This window comes from Leuciscus leuciscus (genome assembly GCF_965113295.1).
Source record: "Leuciscus leuciscus genome assembly, chromosome: 11".
Classification (NCBI taxonomy): Eukaryota; Metazoa; Chordata; class Actinopteri; order Cypriniformes; family Leuciscidae; genus Leuciscus; species Leuciscus leuciscus.
The window spans coordinates 29,375,671-29,399,373 of NC_138735.1; the positions used below are offsets into that span (position 1 = coordinate 29,375,671).

Genomic DNA, 23,703 nt, shown 5'->3' on the forward strand with positions numbered 1-23,703 from the left:
TCTCAACACAACAGATCTGTACTGTGACGGACGGGTTTGACTCAAATATGCTCTGAATCAGAGAAAACTGAATGTGTAAACTGATATGAAATCAAACAAACCATATATTGTTTGTTTTGTACAATACACTATATGATAAAGTCAATGTAACGAAGATGTTTTTGAGCCTTTTTCAAGTAGGCCTAGCTATCATCTCAAGCTTATAATGAATTTATTACTCATAACTCATTTTAGCAGAAGTGAAACTGTTCCAGTTCAGAGCGTTGAACCAGTAAAAGAGTGAAACTGTGAGTTTGAGGTGAAAATCTCATTTGCATTGTCAGGTTTAGTGATTGTGACGGTCTCAGAATAGAGCAGCTCGTCTCCAGTGACCATGTTCAAACCCCAAGAGCTTCATTTCACATTTACTGCTGAATGCAGCTGTTCTCAACTATTACAATTAGGGGTGTAACGAGACCCTTATGTCACGATCCTGAACTCACAATACCATATTATTGCCATACTCCATCAAAATGGTCAATTTAAATAGTAAAATTAATGAAATATATTGTCACTATCCACTGTAATTATTGTTACACCCCTAATTACAATCAATCAAAAGCCGCTGAAACTTTAGTGCAGGACTTTGAAGGAACGACACACTGATCAATGATGCAGTCCAACACAAATGTGCACTTGCGTTCAGATGAAGCTTTATTGAATGAACAGCAATGGCAGCACATTGACAGACTACTTCAGTATTGAGCTGTAAATCACGTGACGCTCAGATACGCTGGTCTTCACTGGAGAAACATCAGCACTCGGAGCTCTTGAGGAACGAGGCCTCGTGAGCAGCTCCGGCATGTGTTCCTCTGCAGACGAAGCGATCTGTGTCTTCCCATTGTGCTTTGCTGAGGCTCAGGACGCTGCTGCGACTGTAGAGACCGTCCCGCTCGCTCTCTGCGCTGGTCTGAACCCCCTCGGTGACCTCTGACCCGTCCAGCGTCCAGCTCACCGTCGCCCCCTTTGGAGAGTAAGAGCTGAGCAGGCAGAGCAGAGCGGAGGAGTCTCCAGAGATCAGCAGAGAAGAGGGAGACAGCAGAGACACGGAGGGAGACACGGAGGGACCCGCTGGAACACACACACACACACACACACACACACACACACACACACACACACACATTCATGAATGATCGTTTGATTTTAAATATACAAGTTACATTTCAAATGATCCACAGAATGAGTTTGAAAAACATTGTCCAAGTAAATTGATGGTTATATTGAGATGTCGTTATAAGATCTAGAAAACAAATTTATATGATCATTTCAATATTAATTGTATTTTTAAAATATTCTGATATTCAGAAACTCACAATCATAAACATCAGCAAATTTGATTGTTTAAATGATTAATTTTCAAAAAGCTCTTCAACTGAGTTTCTTTCTGTCTGATGAAAATTATTAAAAAAATATAAATTTTGTCCACATTATACAACTTTTGTTTCATGAGTTTAAAAAAGCCTTTAATATTTACATTTACCAAGAATTATAGACAAAATTATATATGAAGAAATTATTGAATAGATTTTAAAGTATCTGCAGTCAATACATGAAAGGAACTAAATGTTAGCAGTAATACTGTAAGATGTTAAATTATTCATGTAAAATGAAAAATGACATTTAAAATATAAATTATAGGATTTAATAAAAATGGGAAAAAACATACTCATTTGATTTTTTTTTCAGAAGTTACAGAACATTTTAATCTCAAATTGTTTAAAAAAAAATGTTGTCCACATGAAAATGTATTAGTATATTGTGATTTCTTCATAAATAATCATTTAAATATTAATTGTATTTTAAAAAAAATTCTTACATTTTGAGACTCACAATAAATCGTAATTTTCAGCAAAGTTTCAACTATACCTTTTTTAAATCCTCTGTTTAGAGACTTACAATCATAATCATCAGCAAACTTAACCATTAAAATTGTCGATTTTTAAAATGCTCATTATCTACATTTCTCTTTGTCTGATGATGATACTTACATTTATACATATTAAAATATACATATTTTTACATATTTATACATATATTAGATTATACATATTTATTCTATATTATTAAATATATATTATATTATTAAACTTTGGAGGCATTTAAAAACCCTTAATTGTTAAATTTACTATTAATTATAGACAGAATTACATACATCAAGAAATAATTGAATATATCGTAAAATACTGCCATCCATACATTAAAATACAGCCAAATGTTACCAATAATAAGTTAAATTATTCAAGTGAAAAGAAAAATGACATTTAAAAACAATATGAAATATAAAACTTAGATTATGAAATAAATAAATGATAAATTGCTTTTCAAAAAACAATTTTTATAATAAATGAATTATTTTGTTGACAAATATTTGCTGAAATAATCTTAAAATAAAATGGATTAATTAAAATATCATACATTTTTATAGATAATTTAAGAAAGACTTACTTCTGATCACCAGTTCAGTTCCTCCACCGAAAGTGTACCACAGTGTTTCATTCTAGTGAAAGAGTCGTACAAAAACCTCCGTCACACTCAAATGAACACACACACACACACACACACACACACACACACACACACACACACACACACACACACACACTGATATGAGACTCAACATCAGGATTATTGAACAGTCTCATCGTCTCTAAATGTCTCTTAATGCATGAAAACTATTTAAATAATATCTAATATCTAAATAAATAATATAATCAGAAAGACGCTGTACTGATCTTACACATCTTAACTGGGAGTTTCTAAATGATCATATGTTTCTCAATGCATTTTAATGACCTGTGACCTCTGGAATGACCTTTGCCCTCTCATGGAGTTCACAGTGAAATACTTGTTTCTTTTAGTGATGAAACTGTCATTTGATTCATCAGAAAGTCTGAACTCTGAACCAGAGACTCGTGCAGAATAAAGAAGAAATGATTTCTAAACTCCTAAAGAAGTGAAAACACACTCCATTGGATCATGAGAATAAAACACATTAAAGGCCACAAAACTGGATCAGTTTCTTCTGCATGTGTTCATTTTCATGTGTGTTTTCCTCCAGCTGGTTTTTGCTCAGAGAGTCACTTTGCATCGGCACGTGTTTCAGCTCTCCGAGTGTTTATAGCCTTCAGACTCACACACTTTATAACACACTGCTGTTTACCACGGTACAAACCCAACAAACACCATGAATCTCTTCAGCAGCTTCATCTGGATTCTGACCGCTTTTATTCCAGGTAACAGAAGTCAAAGCTTGTCATTTCTGAGTCTTTAATGTTCATGTCATTTGATGAAACTCATATAATGTTGTTGTCAACAGCATCCAGAGGAATCACTGTGACTCAGCCTGAAGTTGTGAATGTTTCTGAAGGACAAATCGCCACTATAGACTGTAAAACTGATGCTGGGATAGATGGCTGGGGTTTAGCTTGGTATCAGCAGAAACATGGAGAAGCTCCTAAACTCATCATTACTGGGGTAAATGATCTCTATGATGAGAGTCTCAGTCGATTCAGTGGGGATGGAAGATCTGGAGGAACTGATTTCACTCTGACCATCAGTGGAGTCCAGACTGAAGATGCTGGACATTATTACTGTCAGAGTTATCACAGTGGTCCAGTGTTCACACAGTGATAAAGAGTCATACAAAAACCTCCGTCAGTCAGATTCACTGTAACTGAACTGAAACTGCAGCTGCTCAAACACACACACACACACACACACACACACACACACACACACACACACACACACACACACACACACACACACACACACACACACACACACACACACACACACACACACACACACACACACACACACACACAGTCTAGAATGAAAGGCATAAAGCGGTGCAGAAGAGTTTTTCTCCAGTTTAAGCGTTAGAGAGTTAGTGTATTTTTATTGTACTTTTCTTTATTTTTGTAGCTTAGTTAGTTTCTCCCTAATAGTCTGAGGGTTTGTGTGTGTTGTTTTGGCCTTGCTCCCTCTTGAAGTCTTGAAATCCTCCACATTTGTAGAATAAAACTAGTGTTTGACATTGAGTTGTTTTCGGCCGTTGTTAAAGCACTGGTGTTGGGAACTGAAGCTCGCTGTCTCCACACATCACTCCATCTATTATAACTTTATACTTCATTTCTACAAATATAAACCTTTTTACTCCTGAAGTATCAGACAGAGCTGATCATTAAGAGAAATACTATTAAGACCATAACCATCTTTACAGTGTTAACTGACAAACATTCAATGTCTCGAATTACACTCAAGAAGAAACTGAATAAACTGAGAGTGCGTCTTTTCTACAGTCAAACCGAACATTATTCAGACTCCAGATATATCATTTTGTAAATTTGTTTTACTAGTGTGTGCAGGACACTATAGTTCATTTATGTAAGTCAGGATAGCAAAATAAAGTAAACTGTGACATATTATACCCAATTCTTCTTCATAAAGTGGAAATTATAAATTGTATACAAAATTTGGGACCAGAAATGATTCAGACACTTTGACCTGAACATGTTTTGCTCAAAGTTATCTGACATTATCAAGATGAATTTGTTCTGACACAGTTTAATATTTGTCATATTTTATTACCATTTTCGAAACTATAGCGGATAAACTGATAATGTGAGAAATGTTGAAGGTCTGAATACATTTTGGTTTGACTGTATATAATTCTATAAAGTATGACATCATCAGTTTGGTGCCGCTGCTGAAAGTGAACCAGTGAAATAAACTAATAGATCATCAGAAGAAAAACTCTCACATCTGTAACATCAGCAGATCAAGCCTTGTCCCTCAAAATTTGGTGATGAACAGCCACGTTTCAATCCAACTACAGTAAAAAAATATTCTCACAACAGATGAATATATATATATATATACATTAATACATATAAAATTGGTCTTGTAGATGTATTCAGAACTGAATTGAATTATATCATTTTTAACATCTTGGCTATTGTAGAAGATCAAATATTATGAAAAACATTCATTTTTACTCTGTTCTCACTTCAGTGATTGTGTTTTATGTCTGTTAATGAGTGACTGTCTTCAGGGAAATGATGTGGAGTGTGTTTGCATATTGATCAGATCTTCAGTGTGTGAGAGTGTTTATAGTGCTGTGAGTTTAACACTTCATCACTGACACACACAGCAATCTTCATCAACATGACCTTCATCATCATCTTCATCTGGACTCTCACAGCGTTTGCTCAAGGTTTGTGGAGCACAAGTTTGATATTTATTCATTTATTCAAGTATATTGTCAAAGTTTTGAGTGTATTTTCTTCTTGTTGTGTTTCAGAGTGTAGAGGACAGATCACCGTCACTCAGAGTCCCTCAATAACAGCAGAACAACCAGGAGGAACTGTGAATATCAAATGTAAAACCAGCAGAGATGTGTACTTGAGTGGTCGGGATCATTGTTTAGCCTGGTACTTACAGAAACCTGGAGAAGCTCCTAAACTCCTGATTTATTATGCAAACCGCCTCCAGTCAGGAACTCCATCTAGATTCAGTGGCAGTGGATCTAACAGTGATTTCACTCTGACCATCAGTGGAGTCCAGACTGAAGATGCTGGACATTATTACTGTCAGAGTCGTCACAGTGGTTATGTGTTCACACAGTGATAAAGAGTCGTACAAAAACCTCCGTCAGTCAGAGTCACAGTGACTGAACTGAAACTGCAGCTGCTCAAAGGAGGATTTGAAATAACATCGTCACACTTGCATCTGAAATAAAACCATCTAAATTAATCTGACACTATTAATAATTAAAGAGTTCAGAAAGAGATTTTGTGCTCTTATAGATCAGTGACACATTTGAGATCTGAGTGATTTCAGTTTGCCCGAGTTGCCCCATTTTATTAATAATAGACTTCATAATAGTCATGGTTATTTCATTTGACCATCCTAACATGTCATTTGTTTGCTATGCACTGTATTCTTACTATATACCGCAGACAGTGAGAGTTTTATATTAGCTTGCTGTTTTAACTGTAGCTCTGATAATCAGTTCAGTTTAGACACGCCTCTCCCTCCTCTGCACCAATCAGAAGCCTCTGATAAGAAAGAGTAAGAAAATAATTTTAATTTTGCGCTTTTAACTGATTTTTAATTGAACATGTATTCACAAAACTATGAGAAGGTATAAACTGGGAACTGACGATAACATGACCTGATATACCCCAGTGTAAACTGATGAATATGAACAAACCCATTAAAATGATGAGCAACTGGAACAGGATAAACTATTTCAGCAGGAACTTACAGAAACCTGGAGAAACTCCTGAACTCCTGATTTATTTTACAAACCTCCTCAACAGTGAAAGTGAGCGAGTTAAACTCATATTTCATCATCAGGAGTGATTGTGTTTCTCAATAGAGCAGATGTTCATCATCCTCAGAGTTTGACTCTCTTGTAATACCAGAAACACTTAAAATAACTATTCAGCATAAAAACATGTAGAAAATGATTTCTTTTGCATTTTTAAATGTAGACTTGGTATTTAATGAATGTGGTTTTGGGCAGAAAATTAACTAGTTGGCTAATTGTGTGTTGCTGTGTTAAGAGTTTAGAAAAAGTACTTTAAGTATTGGTAAACACTTGTTAGTAATAAAAAATAAAATAAAATAAAAACTGTAATTCAGTGAATAAGTGGAGCGATACTCAGAGCTGGAGTCGAGTCTCGTGACAGAAGCAGATCCTCCATCATCACACACAGATGTGTTTAACCTGCAGCTTTAGTGCTGGATTTTACAGAGACTCTTTCTGTAAGTTTCATCGTTACGCGACAAGAGACTGATTTGAGTGTAGAGCTGCTCCTTCATATTCAACTACTCTTTAGTCGACTAGAAGAGGCTTAGTCAACTAAAAAGTTTATTCGTTGGTTAGTCACAGAAAAAAAAAAAACTTGTGGTGAAGTCACTCAGTCTGTGAGGGACAGATCGTTACCGGCGGGTCTCTGTAATTTGTCAGTGCGCTGTGGCAAGCTTTATGTGTGCGCTTGAGCGCTGATTAGCCGATGTATTATATATCGTCACCTTCCTAAAATAATTGCCCAAGTCATTTTTTTCAGGTTTCTCAGAAAACACAAAAAAACTGAAAAATAACTTCAGAGGTTGAGTAGATTTCCGTTCTTCTTGATGCAGCTGCCATCTTGAACAGCTTGTAAAATTGTCTTTTGACTTAGGCAAAATAAAACGGCCTAAGTCACACTCTTGACATCGGCCATTACACTACAGTAATGGCCGATGAATTGCAATTGGCCGGGAAGAATTGCATGATCTGTTCAACTGAGGATGAGGGTGATTTTACCAGAGGTGGCCAGCATCATGAGGAGATAACTTATGCAAAAAATCTTAGAAAGGTGACAATATAGGAAATTAAAGGCTTATTATTATGATTTATATGGCTTATTAATATTGTTGGGGATTGCCCCACTGAAAACTGGTGGTGTAACGGTCACAAGCTGGAGTGCCCATGAGAGCCGCCAGAGGGCACTCCACACCAGACTATCTTGTTCACTCAGACTACATTTCCCATAACTCACTGCCCGGACTCATCATCACTGATTGTATTCACCTGTATCTCATTCACCTGTATCTCATCACCTTGTTAGTTTCAGCCTATTTATACCATGTTCATTCATTCACTCACTGTGAAGTCTTGTTTGTGTCACACTGCATTTCTGAGTGTTTTCCCTGTTTTCATGTCTCTTGGTTTTTTTGGATTTCTTGCCTGTTCCCTGGATTACTCTTTTGCCTCTGACCCCTGCCTGCCTGCCTGGTTTGTTTGTTTGTTTGTTTGTTTGTTTGTTTGGACTGCCTACCTGTATTTTGACCCATTGCCTGTACTTTGGATTACGCCTTTGGATTGCGCCTTAAATAAAAGCTGCATTTGGATCTGAACCTTCGTGTCTCCGAGCAGTTCGTGACAGAAAACTTTGCCACACCTAGATCCAGCAGCTATGCCAACAGATACAGCAGTACAAATCCTGTGTCTCCGTCAGGGGAATCGGCCGATCGAGAGGTATGTCGAGGAGTTTATTGAACTGGCACATCTCACCTCGATGAACACAGAATGCCTTAAGATCTTTTTTCGGGGAGGGCTATCTGAACCGCTCAGTTCATTCATGCACTTGCATGATCCTCACGAGACTTTGGAGCACTATATTGATCTGGCCCTTTTGTTGAGCGGCTCATCGTTTACTGTGGGCGGGGTAGAGGAGGAGCTCCGTGAACCTGCAGTATCCCCTCTGCCTGCGCTCCACGTCAGCCCTGCCGAGCCAGAGCTTCACGTCAGTCCCGCCGAGCTAGAGCTTCACGTCACGTCTGCCGATCCAGAGACGGTTCACGTCACGTCTGCCGATCCAGTGTCTCCGGACAAGATGGCTGCCGCCGCCGAACCAGTGTCCCAGGACAAGATGGTCTCCGCCGAGCCAGTGTCTCCGGACAAGATGGCCGCCGCCGAGCCAGTGTCTCCGGACAAGATGGCCGCCGCCGAGCCAGTGTCTCAGGACAAGATGGTCGCCGCCCAGCCAGTGTCTCAGGACAAGATGGTCTCCGCCGAGCCAGTGTCTCAGGACAAGATGGTCTCCGCCGAGCCAGTGTCTCAGGACAAGATGGTCTCCGCCGAGCCAGTGTCTCAGGACAAGATGGTCTCCGCCGAGCCAGTGTCTCAGGACAAGATGGTCTCCGCCGAGCCAGTGTCTCAGGACAAGATGGTCTCCGCCGAGCCAGTGTCTCAGGACAAGATGGTCTCCGCCGAGCCAGTGTCTCAGGACAAGATGGTCTCCGCCGAGCCAGTGTCTCCAGACAAGATGGCCGCCGCTGCCGAACCAGTGTCTCCGGACGAGATGGCCGCTGCCACGCCGCCTGAACCCTCAGCAGAGATGGCCACCGACACGCCTGAACCTGAGCCCTCAGCAGAGATAGCCGCTGCCACGGTGTCTGTTCCTGTCCCTGAGCCGGTGTCTGTCCCTGAGCCGGTGTCTGTCCCTGAACCGGTGTCTGTCCCTGTTCCTGAGCCGTTGTCTGTTCCTGAGCCGTTGTCTGTTCCTGAGCCGGTGTCTGTTCCTGTGCCATGGCCGCCTGAAGGGTCGTCTCCTCCCTGGCCGCCTGAACCGTCTGCTCCTCCCTGGCCTCCTGAAGGTTCGTCTCCTCCCTGGCCGCCTGAAGGGTCGTCTCCTCCCTGGCCGCCTGAAGGGTCGTCTCCTCCCTGGTCGCCTGCACTGCCTGCTCCTCCCTGGTCGCCTGCACTGCCTGTTCCTCCCTGGTCGCCTGATCCGCCCTGGTCGCCTGCACTGCCTGATCTGCCCTGGTCGCCTGCACAGCCTGATCCGCCTGCACAGCCTGATCCGCCCTGGTCGCCTGCACAGCCTGATCCGCCCTGGTCGCCTGCACAGCCTGATCCGCCCTGGTCGCCTGCACAGCCTGATCCGCCCTGGTCGCCTGCACAGCCTGATCCGCCCTGGTCGCCTGCACAGCCTGATCCGCCCTGGTCGCCTGCACAGCCTGATCCGCCCTGGTCGCCTGCACAGCCTGATCCGCCCTGGTCGCCTGCACAGCCTGATCCGCCCTGGTCGCCTGCACAGCCTGATCCGCCCTGGTCGCCTGCACAGCCTGATCCGCCCTGGTCGCCTGCACAACCTGATCCGCCCTGGCCTCCCATCTTGCCGCAGTCTCCAGGTCCTCTTCCACTTCACGGACCTGGCCCTCCATCCTGCCCCCGGGTCCTCCTCTGCTCCACCACCCTCCTGAACTGTTTTTCTGAGCATCTGGAATCAGCTCCTTAAAGGGGGGGCTATGTAACGGTCACAAGCTGGAGTGCCCATGAGAGCCGCCAGAGGGCACTCCACACCAGACTATCTTGTTCACTCAGACTACATTTCCCATAACTCACTGCCCGGACTCATCATCACTGATTGTATTCACCTGTATCTCATTCACCTGTATCTCATCACCTTGTTAGTTTCAGCCTATTTATACCATGTTCATTCATTCACTCACCGCAAAGTCTTGTTTGTGTCACACTGCATTTCTGAGCGTTTTCATGTCTCTTGGTTTTTTGGATTTCTTGCCTGTTCCCTGGATTACTCTTTTGCCTCTGACCCCTGCCTGGTTTGTTTGTTTGTTTGTTTATTTGTTTGTTTGGACTGCCTACCTGTGTTTTGACCCATTGCCTGTACTTTGGATTACGCCTTTGGATTGCGCCTTAAATAAAAGCTGCATTTGGATCTGAACCTTCGTGTCTCCGAGCAGTTCGTGACAGGTGGATTATATTATTGACCGCTGCAGAACTCTAGTCAGGGAGTCAGAGTCATCAGACAGAGTTCAGCCGTTTATTGCACAAGAGTGACCATATAGTGTACTTAAGGTAGTTTCTGAAATAATATAACAGAAATAAATATTCACTGTCTGAAATTATTCAACAACTTAAGAGATTGCAAACTCAAATATAAGGGTAGTTGACAAATGGCCAAGAAAAAGTACTTTTTTTGGAAAACATAACTTTTTAAGAAAAAATACATATATTTATGGAGTATGAAAACTGCAGTTTCAGAAAATAGTAGTGGTCACTCATTTTGTCAATGACTTCACATATTTTTTTCACGTTTTCACTCAACAGTACTGAAAATGTGTCCTATGGTGTGACATTTAAAAAGTATTAAGAAATTATATTAAATAACATTTAAAAAAAAAACTTGAGACAGAATTGTTCACATTATTAAAAGATTATTTTCTTAAAGTGATATTTATTTTACATGAAAGTACCAATTAGAATCATTTTCACCATGAATAGATGAACTTGATAAACTTTTCCCTACGAATGTCAATAAAACTTTTTCGCCAACCTTACAAAACTGTTTGAAATTGTACCTATCTAAGAGGAGATATTATTGTAACTCCCCTAATGCCAAACTTGACTCTTTTTTTAAAAGATAATTTAAAATATACAGATTTTTCTGTTGTTTTCTGTTTGTTATACCATGGGACAAAACGTCACACCAAAGGACAAAGATAGTCATTGCATAGTCAGAATATATAGTGTTTATTGTAACAATTATAAAGGAGGACATTTGTTTTTTTTTTTTGTTGAAACTTTATAAATTTGTTTTAATAGCTTCTTAAGGAGTTCTTGTCCTATTGTGTGACATCTGTGTCCTATGGTGTGACAGGCCAAAGTGTCACACCAAAGGACATTTGAGCTTTTGTGGCAGTTAACCATGCTAATACTAGCTTAACTGTCATAAGCAATTGGCATGATACATTTGCATAATATTAGATAGTCCTGCTGTTAAAAATACAAATTTGAATTAAAAAATGAAATTTAGGGGTGTCACACCAAAGGACAAAAAAACTTAACAACTTCAGTGGTCTGAAAACATGGTTAAATATTTGAACAATTCTGAGAGAAACACTTACCATGTGCACTGACCTTGAATGGGGTCTTTCAACTAAATGTAGTTGTCCATGATATTGCCCAACTTAATATCAGGTTATTGCATAACGCCAAAGGACATTTTTTTCTGTGACAAACTTTATGAAATTCCTACACTTTTAGAAATGTATGTATAGGAAAAGTGATGGCCACTTAGTGAAATAGACACTTGCAAAATTATGCCAGGAGTGTTCATTAAGATTTTTAAACATTATTTTATTTATTTATAACAGTTAATATTTATGAAATAATTTTGTCTACCGTCACACCATAGGACGATTTTGAGATTTGGCTCAAAGTTGTAAAAATATAAATAATAACTCGGGTATTAAAACAACAAATTCATGTAAAACAAGAAAATGTTTAACCATTTACAGTATTCTAAATGATGAAAATGTGAAATAAATTATTTTTTATCTTCTGTGACGGTGAAAAACTGCCACGTCAACTACCCATAAACATCTCTGTAAAGTGCACTTATGAAATATAAATCGAGAAATATTTAGTATGAGTCTGCAATAACAAACTGCATAATGCAATGAAATTGACAAAAACACCAAAATATGGATTATAGAAATTGGACTGTCTCATTAATACAGGCGGTAATAAATGACAACCAGTGAAGGATATTATCCACGGAGAAATGCACTTCAAGGTAATAACTAGTAAACATGAACAATACGAGCCGCGATGCTAGCGGGATAATCCGCTCGTTAAGCAGGATCAAATTACACTTCGCTAAACATCAACTACACCACAAACATGGTCTAACTTAGCGCAGTTGGGATACAGTGTAACAATCTGTGATATTAACAATATACATAGAAGGAAAACTTACTTTGTCACAAACTTTCTCTTGCACATAAACACTGCACATGAATGCGTGCGCGCGATATGATCCCTCAACTGGAGTAGCTTTAGTGAATAGGCAATTACACTGAGTCCGTACGTGCTGAGAACGCGGTACTACGTTATTTGCGTACAACACAACTTAATACGTCACACACGTAGCCAACTTAATATTTAAAGGGAGAGAATTCACAACAAATATACATGTGTGATTAGTCGACTAATCGCTTAAATGAACGACTACTAGTCGACTTGAAAAATCTTTAGTCGAGGGCAGCTCTACTTCAGAGAGTCAGTGGCTGCGTCCCAATTCAGAGTCTGGATCCTTCGAAGGCTGTGAAGGGCGGACTGAGTGTTACAGTAAATGGGAAATGTGAGTGTTGTTTCACAGAAAATAAAGACACATTTGAAGGAGCCTTTGAATTGAGACAGACTTCGTCGAGCCGCTGTGATGCAATCGGCCTTCGAAGGATGAAGTCTCTGAATCGGTAGAAAAAGCTGAAAGAAGCGCTGAAATCACACACTCTCTTGAGTAGATACTTATTTTGATTTGAGTAATTACTTCACGTCCGCTAAAAAAGTCAGTTCTATATAGAATAAATAAGTGTAGTATGAATGTAATCTGGACGTACTACATTCGCCATGTTGTCATTATCATGTGATCTACCTGCGTCAGTTACATCTCTTCACTGTCATTCACAGATCCTCTCCTGTGGCCTCATGGGATAGTAAAGTCCATCGTATCACACTTCAGAATCTCTCCAAAAGTAGTCGGACATCCGAGTACTTTTTGCTTTTATGAGTATTGTCAATTCGGACATCCTTCTTTTGTCACATACTGTTTTTTGCCTACTATATAGAAGGGAAGATGTGATTTCGGATTCAGCCATTAACTTTATCATCCGATTAAAACACTGATTCATTCAGGAACTATTGTGAAAGTGACATATGAAGGCCAAGTGTGGAAACCCATACTCAGAGTTTGTCCTCTGCATTAAACCTATCTGACTCTCTCTAACTATTAGGCCACGATTGTGTTTCTCAGAGTCGCACTGGTTTGTTTTACTGTGGTTTCATTTGGAAATATTTCAGTCAGCCATAGCTTTCAATTAGTAAATAACTACTGGCAATATAAATTACTAAACTGTAAAGTACTTAATAATAGATCCTTGTTCATTAAACTGTTGTATCAAAGCAATATCACACTCACACTTTGGTCTGATATTCAGCAAATAATTGCTTTATATCAATAAAGGATCATATTAATGTGAACTTGTGAAATGTTTTGTGAAATCTCAATGAAACTGCACATTAAAGCAACACCATGGAGTTTTTCAACCTTCATAATATATTTCCAAGACCCTTGTGATGGTACATCGACTTACAATAGGTTGAATGACACGTCTGCCATAGCCTGACGGGGTCTGTATTGGTCCAGCATGAGCTCGCTGGCGTGAGCTAAAGTAGGAGGAGGGGTGCCCGACCGATGCTGACTTGGCCGTCATGCTGTTAGACTAGTAAGTATATTGCTTGCATACTATCTCTAGTTTTTTTAATTTGTTGTCTGCCTGGCTATGTTACGGAAGCTATCTGGTCCTCCATTTATCTTCATGAATCAAGTAATGCTAGTAGAGGAGCGAACTATCAATCTGGTAGCTAGTAAACGCTAACATGCTAGTTTTTGATGAAAAAATAAAACCCATGAAATTATATTCATATGACATGCTGAAGTCTGCCCAAGAGTTGAGAACTCCTTCTGCAGAGTTCGGGGGTATCGGCTTGTCAACAAATGCACGTGAATCCCCTGGTGTAACCATGACAGATTTTACAACAGTAGTAGAAGACAATACTGTTTCCCAACTGTAGGGGGACCCCGAGAGCAAAACTTACATGGTGTTGCTTTAAACCAACTTAAATCTGTGACTCCTGAAGCGTTTGCATAGAGTGTGTTTTACATGAGCGACACACGCTTCAGTGCTCTGCATGTGTTTATAACTCTGTCAAACATAAAACATGATCAACAACTGTTTTTCACTATAACTGAACCTTCAACCTACAAAAATGACTTTCATCACCATATTGATCTGGACGCTGGCAGTGTTATGTCGAGGTTTGTGTCAGTCAAGATTACAAACGTTATTCACTCGTTATCTTTATGTGTGTTGTGAAGATATAAGGTTGTAAAAGTGTTTGTGATTTCTAATCTTTCTCTCTTGTCAGAATCTGTTGGGCAGGAGACAGTGACTCAAACTCCCTCAGAGCGGCTCTATGAAACTGGACAATCAGTCACTGTAACCTGTAAAACTAGCAGTGATCCAGACTGCTGTTATAGTGATGATGATGGTGATGGAAAACCCCTTCTTAGCTGGTACTTACAGAAACCTGGAGAAGCTCCTAAACTCCTGATTTATTACACAAACCGCCTCCAGTCAGGAACTCCATCTAGATTCAGTGGCAGTGGATCTAACAGTGATTTCACTCTGACCATCAGTGGAGTCCAGACTGAAGATGCTGGACATTATTACTGTCAGAGTGTACATGAAGTCAACAGTGACTATGTGTTCACACAGTGATAAAGAGTCGTACAAAAACCTCCGTCAGTCAGAGTCACAGTGATTGAACAAACTGCAGCTGCTCAAACACTTCATCTCTCACACACACACACACACACACACACACACACACACACACACACACACACACACACACACACACACACACACACACACACACACACACACACACACACACACACACACACACTCACACACAGTGTGACTCAACTGCAGATCTTCTCAACATCAACCATGATTGATCAAAAAAGAGCCACAAAATCTTCATCTAAAAAATAGTCCAAAGAATTAATCTTAAAAATAAATACTTGATATTGAATGAAGGCTGAAATCCTTTGTTTCATAATCAGTCCCAAAATATATTCATCACATTTACAAACACATGTGATATAAACTCTGCTAATTCTATTGTCCTGCTTTATAATGAAATCTTCAGCCAGATTTAGATGGTCATTCTCTATTGGATGACCTTTGACCTGTTATACAGTATCATGGATGATATAAATCTGCAGCACAGGTATTAAATTCTCTCAGCATCAAAGTCTGAATGAAACTGATCATTAAAACAGTGTTTAGAGCGAGAAGATCGACCCAAAATAACATGAAGTAAATCATGAGTTTCTGTTTCTGAAAATGATCCACAGAAGTTTATTAGCAAAGACACTAAAAGACAAAACAGTGTTTCTTCTGTCTTCAGGGAAATGATGTGGAGTGTGTTTGCATATTGATCAGATCTTCAGTGTGTGAGAGTGTTTATAGTGCTGTGAGTTTAACACTTCATCACTGACACACACAACAATCTTCATCAACATGACCTTCATCATCATCTTCATCTGGACTCTGTTATACTGCTTTATACTACAAGGTGAACAGTTTATATTCTAAATAAATCATTTAAATAATATGATTTGTTTTAAATTGACTAATAAACTTTATGGACTGATAAATTAATTGTTTTTCAGGCTGTAGATCTCAGATCACAGTGACTCAGACTCCTTCAGTGAAACCTGCCAAACCAGGAGAAACTGTAGAGATGAGCTGTAAACTCAGTAGTAATGTAGCAACCTGCAGCTCGAGACCCTGTATGTTCTGGTACTTACAGAAATCTGGAGAAGCTCCTAAACTCCTGATTTATCAAGCAAATGTCCTCCAGTCAGGAACTCCATCTAGATTCAGTGGAAGTGGATCTAACAGTGATTTCACTCTGACAATCAGTGGAGTCCAGACTGAAGATGCTGGACATTATTACTGTAAGAGTATACATGTCATCGACGGTAAAAATGTGTTCACACAGTGATAAAGAGTCGTACAAAAACCTCCGTCAGTCAGAGTCACAGTGACTGAACTGAAACTGCAGCTGCTCAAACACTTTCACACACACGCACGCACGCACACACACACACGCACGCACGCACGCACGCACACACACACACACGCACGCACACACACACACACACACACACACACACACACACACACACAGTCTAGAATGAAAGGCATAAAGCGGTGCAGAAGAGCGACTGAAGCTGATGTGGAGTCGAGCCATTTCCTTTATATCTGGTTTTCTCCAGTTTAAGCGTTAGAGAGTTAGTGTATTTTTATTGTACTTTTCTTTATTTTTGTAGCTTAGTTAGTTTCTCCCTAATAGTCTGAGGGTTTGTGTGTGTTGTTTTGGCCTTGCTCCCTCTTGAAGTCTTGAAATCCTCCACATTTGTAGAATAAAACTAGTGTTTGACATTGAGTTGTTTTCGGCCGTTGTTAAAGCACTGGTGTTGGGAACTGAAGCTCGCTGTCTCCACACATCACTCCATCTATTATAACTTTATACTTCATTTCTACAAATATAAACCTTTTTACTCCTGAAGTATCAGACAGAGCTGATCATTAAGAGAAATACTATTAAGACCATAACCATCTTTACAGTGTTAACTGACAAACATTCAATGTCTCGAATTACACTCAAGAAGAAACTGAACAAACTGAGAGTGCGTCTTTTCTACAGTCAAACCAAACATTATTCAGACACCAGATATATCATTTTTATATATATTTTTAATAGAATGTGCAGGACACTATAGTTCATTTATGTAAGTGAGGATAGCAAAATAAAGTAAACTGTGTCATATTATACCCAATAATTCTTCATAAAGTGGAAATGATAAATTTTATAAAAAATTTGGGACCAAAAATGATTCAGACACTTTGACCTGAACATGTTTTGCTCAAAGTTATCTGACATTATCAAGATGAATTTGTTCTGACACAGTTTAATATTTGTCATATTTTATTACCATTTTCTAAACTATAGCGGATAAACTGATAATGTGAGAAATGTTGAAGGTCTGAATACATTTTGGTTTGACTGTATATAGTTTTAGTTTTAAGTATATCATCATCAGTTTGGTGCCGCTGCTGAAAGTGAACCAGTGAAATAAACTAATAGATCATCAGAAGAAAAACCTCCTGAACGCTTCACTAACTGAACTTCAGATCAACAACAAACACATCAACTCTCTGCAGAAACTCACTGACTTCCCCTGCTTTATGAAGCTCATCATCACTGAATTACTAACTGAATTTATTAAAGTCAACATGTTTATATCATGTGTGACTCTCAATCAAACTCAGTTATTCAGTGACTGACAGAGACTCGTGTGTGTGATGATCCTCATGTCTGTTCAGAAACTGCAGGAACACACATGGATTTGGTGTAAAATTTGGGGATTAACAGCGACGTTTCACTCCAACTACAGTAAAAATATTCTCAAAGTCTCACAGCAGATATTCAGGTTAATATACTAAAGTTGGTATTATAGATGTATTGAGAATTAAATTGAATGATATCATTTGAACATTTTGTAGAAGGTCATTATATTATGAAAAAGACAGATTTTTTTCACTTCAGTGATTGTGTTTTGTGTCTGTTAATGAGTGACTATCTTCAGGTAAATGATGTGGAGTGTGTTTGCATATTGATCAGATCTTCAGTGTGTGAGAGTGTTTATAGTGCTGTGAGTTTAACACTTCATCACTGACACACACAACAATCTTCATCAACATGACCTTCATCATCATCTTCATCTGGACTCTCACAGCGTTTGCTCAAGGTTTGTGGAGCACAAGTTTGATATTATTTCATTTCTTCAAGTATATTGTCAAAGTTTTGAGTGTATTTTCTTCTTGTTGTGTTTCAGAGTGTAGAGGACAGATCACCGTCACTCAGAGTCCCTCAATAACAGCAGAACAAGGAGGAGGAACTGTGAATATCAAATGTAAAACCAGCAGAGATGTGAGGAGATGGAGTAGTGGGAATGAAGGTTTAGCCTGGTACTTACAGAAACCTGGAGAAACTCCTAAACTCCTGATTTATTATGTAAAAACCCTCCAGTCAGGAACTCCATCTAGATTCAGTGGCAGTGGATCTAACAGTGATTTCACTCTGACCATCAGTGGAGTCCAGACTGAAGATGCTGGACATTATTACTGTCAGAGTTACTATTGCAGAACAAATTCTGATAATAATTGTTTGGGTGATCTTACATTCACACAGTGATAAAGAGTCGTACAAAAACCTCCGTCAGTCAGAGTCACAGTGACTGAACTGAAACTGCAGCTGCTCAAAGGAGGATCTGAAATAACATCGTCACACTTGCATCTGAAATAAAACCATCTAAATTAATCTGACACTCTTAATAATTATAGAGTTCAGAAAGAGATTTTGTGCTCTTATAGATCAGTGACACATTTGAGATCTGAGTGATTTCAGTTTGCTCTAGTTGCCGCCTTTTATCAATAATAGATCTTAATTTTCATAATATTCCATGATTATTTCATTTGACCATCCTAACATGTAATTTGTTTACTATTCACTGTATTCTGCAGACAGTAAGAGTTTCATATTAGCTTGCGGTTTTAATTATAACCTTGATTAACAGTTCAGTTTAGACACGCCTCTCCCTCCTCTGCACCAATCAGACGCCTCTGATAAGAAAGAGATACGAATTTTTATTTGTGCTTTTACCTGATTTTTTTTTTTTTGAAAACATATTCACAAAACTATGAGATGGTTATTGTAGGTAATTGAAGATTACTGTAATTCAGTGAATAAGTGGAGCGATACTCAGAGCTGGAGTGGAGTCTCGTGACAGAAGCAGATCCTCCATCATCACACACAGATGTGTTTAACCTGCAGCTTTAGTGCTGGATTTTACAGAGACTCTTTCTGCAAGTTTCATCGTTACGCGACAAGAGACTGATTTGAGTGTAGAGCTGCTCCTTCATATTCAACTACTCTTTAGTCGACTAGAAGAGGCTTAGTCGACCAAAAATTGTATTCGCCGGTTAGTCGCAGTAAAAACCCTGTGAGGGACAGATTGTTAACGGCGGTTGTTTCTGGTAATTACAGTATGTCAGGCAGGAAACCCAATCCTTTCTTCCATCGACCTTAAATATTTCATATCATTTGAAACATGTCAGTAGTAGCAATTGTACACGGCTGCTCGCTCTAACGTTAACCTAGATAAATGTGTGCTATTATTAGGCGCATCTCCAAGTGTGTGTGTGGAGTGAAGCTGAAGTATAGCGCTTTACTGCACGACATGAGGCGCCGGCACAATTACTTGCATTGTTTCCTGATAACAGCTGAAACAACTTCAAATACTTCATCATATTTTGTCAATCAGATAAGAGTAACACATCATTCAAAACTAAATTGTCTACTTTTATTTGTGTAAACTCATAACAAGAAAATTGAAGAAAACAAACAGGAAGTATTTTCTGCCGTCTCGTTCTCTGTGAACTGCAGCATGTAAAAAAAAAATAACTAAAACTCAGTGTATACTTGCCTCACAATCATGAGAAATATATCTATAGAAAGCTTGAAATGTCAAGCGATTGTCGACCAATTCCAGTGGAAAACAAATATTCTCAGAATATGTAATCCGTATGAAATCCGCACTGGAGATCACGAGCATCGTCGACTTAATCTCTGCAGCCGACAACACAGAAAACATTATCAATAAACTATTCAAATGTTTAGACATTCTCATTGCAGTTTTTTCAGGACACATTCATAATCATTACTTTTGCCGGTGCGCTGTGGCAAGCTTTATGTGTGCGCTTGAGAGCTGATTAGGCGATATATTATATATCGACAATTAAAGGCTCATTAATATGATTTATATGGCTTATTAAAAGACACGTGCGATTAATCGGCGAATGAAATGAACGACTACTAGTCGACTTGAAAAATCCTTAGTCGAGGGAATCTCTACTTGAGAGAGTAAATGGATGCGTCCCGATTCAGAGTCTGGATCCTTCGAAGGCCGCGAAGGGCGGACCGAGTGTGGAATGGGACGGTCTCTATAGAGGATTGTTCTTGTCGCCTAGCAACAGTGACAGCTGCCGTTGATGAGTGACAGTAGCGTTTGTACTAAACTTTTTTGAAAGTTATATAAAACTGCCTGAAAACAAAGCAGGGTTCACAAACTGTCTAAATATGTTTACCATAATAATCCATTTCTCTATATAATAGAGTATAAACTATATATAATCTATATAAACTATATATAAAGATATAAGTCAACATTTGAACCACTTTAAAGTTTTGTTTTATTTTTACATTTGTATCATTAGAAATTTGAGTATGTTGAAACCCAATACATTTAAAAATAGTGAATACTTTTTCACAATACATTTAAAAGTGTAATTCGGCAATTTCTTTAAAATAAATCACCTTTTTGCCTACTCTTTTCAGACTGTTTTTCGCCTCTATATAGTAGTGAAGTATTATTTCAGATGCAGCCATTAACTTTATCATCCGATCTAAAACACTGATTCATTCAGGAACTATTGTGTTTCCCAGAGTCTCTCTGTGTTTTATTCTACTGTGGCTTCGTTTGGAAATGTTGGCCGAACAGAAACAGACAAAGTAACTGGCAATATAAATGACAAAAATGTAAAATACTCAATAATGGATTCTTGTTCATTAAGCTGTTGTATAAAAGCAATATCACACTCGCTATCGTCATGCTGGTCTGATATTCGGAATAAACAGCGCTCTTGCTCGTCTGATGTTGCTTTATATCAGTAAAGGATCATATTAACATGTGAACTCGTGAAATGTTTTGTGAAGTCTCAATGAAAGCACATTACACTTAAATCTGTGACTCCTGAAGCGTTTGCATAGAGTGTGTTTTACATGAGCGACACACGCTTCAGTGCTCTGCATGTGTTTATAACTCTGTCAAACATCAAACATGATCAACAACTGTTTTTCACTAGAACTGAACCTTCAACCTACAAAAATGACTTTCATCACCATATTGATCTGGACGCTGGCAGTGTTATGTCGAGGTTTGTGTCAGTCAAGATTACAAACGTTATTCACTCGTTATCTTTATGTGTGTTGTGAAAAAATAGTTGTGAAAGTGTTTGTGATTTCTAATCTTTCTCTCTTGTCAGAATCTGTTGGGCAGGAGACAGTGACTCAAACTCCCTCAGAGCGGCTCTCTCAAACTGGACAATCAGTCACTGTAAACTGTATATTTAACAGAGATTCCTGCTGTACTAGTGGTGGACAACCCGCTCTTAGCTGGTACTTACAGAAACCTGGAGAAGCTCCAAAACTCCTGATTTATTATACAAACCGCCTCCAGTCAGGAACTCCATCTAGATTCAGTGGCAGTAAATCATCTGGGAGAGATTTCACTCTGACCATCAGTGGAGTCCAGACTGAAGATGCTGGACATTATTACTGTCAGAATGTATTCAGCACAAACAGTGGTTATGTGTTCACACAGTGATAAAGAGTCGTACAAAAACCTCCGTCAGTCAGAGTCACAGTGACTGAACTGAAACTGCAGCTGCTCAAATACTTTCACACACACTTTCTCGCACTCACACACTCAACAGAAACACAAATATAAACTTAATATCAATTTTGCTGCACTTTATTAATATTACTGAAGATAATAAGAAATTATTTTGATCATATTTTTTTTATATAATTGATGGTTTATCTATTCTCATATGGTTGTTTATGTATTTTTATAAAGCATGATTATTTGTCCTTCCTAATCATACACTCGTACTGTAAAGTGAATCATAAACATGTTGTTGCTTGAATAGATTATTAATCATCTTCCATAAAGCCGCTGTTTAGATCATCATGTACAAGAGTCACAGATGAACTGATTCAGTGAAAGAGAGAAACCTTATTTAACATGATCAGACGCTCCACCGTCCCACAATCAGTCTGTCTGTAACCATTCACTGTTTTCTGGATGCATTAATTATGAATCCAGCGATGCGTCTGAGTCTCACATGAGCAGAAGACAGATCTCTCACAACAAAACTTCAGTCTCGAGTCAAACACACTTAAAACATTCATAAAGATGTTATTGCTCGACACTGAAATAAAGCGCTTCATTGTGTGGAAACTTCACTGTTATTTTTACAAGATAAAATACTGCAGTTTTACTGAAATCATTGTTTATTTGGGCGAGACGACATTTAAGGGGTTTTAGGAAACAGATGATTTTCTGTTATTTGCATATGAGACTTTGAATGTATCAGCTATTATTTTAATATGTGGATAGTTTACTGAAATTTTTAAATACGGAATACATTTCCTAGGTATTTTATAGGCGCATTGCACTCTGTGAATTAGTTTGTGAATTTCAATTCAAAATGCATTGTGAATTAGAAGGAAATCTATGAATCGTGAATTGAATCAGATCACCATCTACCCAAAGATTTACACCTCTAGTCCAGTCACACATGATCTACCAGTGAAGAGTCTCATTACGTTATATAAGTCATACAAGTCATATAAATCTATCACTCAAACTTCAAAACTGTCTCATCCCTCCATCAGCAGAAGTGAAACTGCTCCAGTTCAGAGCGTTGAACCAGTAAAAGAGTGAAACTGGGAGTTTGAGGTGAAAATCTAATTTGCATTGTCAGGTTTAGTGATTGTGACGGTCTCAGAATAGAGCAGCTCGTCTCCAGTGACCATGTTCAAACCCCAAGAGCTTCATTTCACATTTACTGCTGAATGTAAAACATTATGAATGTGAACTATGGATTGAAATGTAATAAACATAGAATATCACCAAATATGACATTCATAATATAGCAGACAAAATTACATTTAAATGCATGAATGCGTGCAATCAGTCAGTAAAATATGTGACAATAAATAAGAGTTGAAGTAAAGTAAAGCAAATAAAGCATTTCAATCATGTATTTTTGTAATAAATTAAGAATATTGTTGCCAAATGCTGTTAAATAACCTTAAAACTCCTTCTAAAAACACACACATCATACGTTTTTATTCGATAATTTAAGAAAGACTTACAGCTTCTGATCGTCAATTCAGTTCCTCCACCGAAAGTGAACCACAGTGTTTCATTCTAGTGAAAGAGTCGTACAAAAACCTCAGTCACACTCAAACGAACACACACACACACACACACACACACACACACACACACACACACACACACACACACACACACACACACACACACACACACACACACACACACACACACACTGATATGAGACTCAACAGCAGATCTTCTCAACATCAACCCTGTTTCATCGAAAAAGAGCCACAATATATATTCATCACATTTACAAAATACATGTTACTTTAAACTATGCTAATTGTCCTGCTTTATAATGAACTCTACAGCCAGATTTAGATGGTCATTCTCTATTGGATGACCTTTGACCTGTTATACAGTATCATGGATGATATAAATCTGCAGCACAGGTATTAAATTCTCTCAG

At 38.6% G+C, this 23,703-nt stretch overlaps 1 protein-coding gene, 1 long non-coding RNA gene and 2 gene segments (V, D, J or C); 2 read left to right on the forward strand and 2 right to left on the reverse strand.

Annotated features, from left to right (window-relative positions):
* The window catches only part of LOC309509298 (H-2 class I histocompatibility antigen, Q10 alpha chain-like), a 211,420-nt gene that overhangs the window by 31,965 nt on the left and 155,752 nt on the right, over positions 1–23,703 (reverse strand). The window lies entirely within an intron of this gene.
* Positions 851–15,133, reverse strand: LOC309509327. The gene is made up of 3 exons (XR_014209851.1): positions 15,119–15,133; positions 2,488–2,654; positions 851–1,110 (listed from the first exon to the last, which is right to left on the reverse strand). It is a non-coding gene; the product is annotated as an uncharacterized lncRNA (long non-coding RNA).
* Positions 5,056–5,707, forward strand: LOC309509318 (Ig kappa chain V region BS-5-like). The segment is given in 2 exons: positions 5,056–5,260; positions 5,348–5,707.
* Positions 14,354–23,365, forward strand: LOC309509314 (Ig kappa chain V-III region PC 7183-like). The segment is given in 4 exons: positions 14,354–14,444; positions 14,555–15,772; positions 15,870–18,014; positions 18,102–23,365.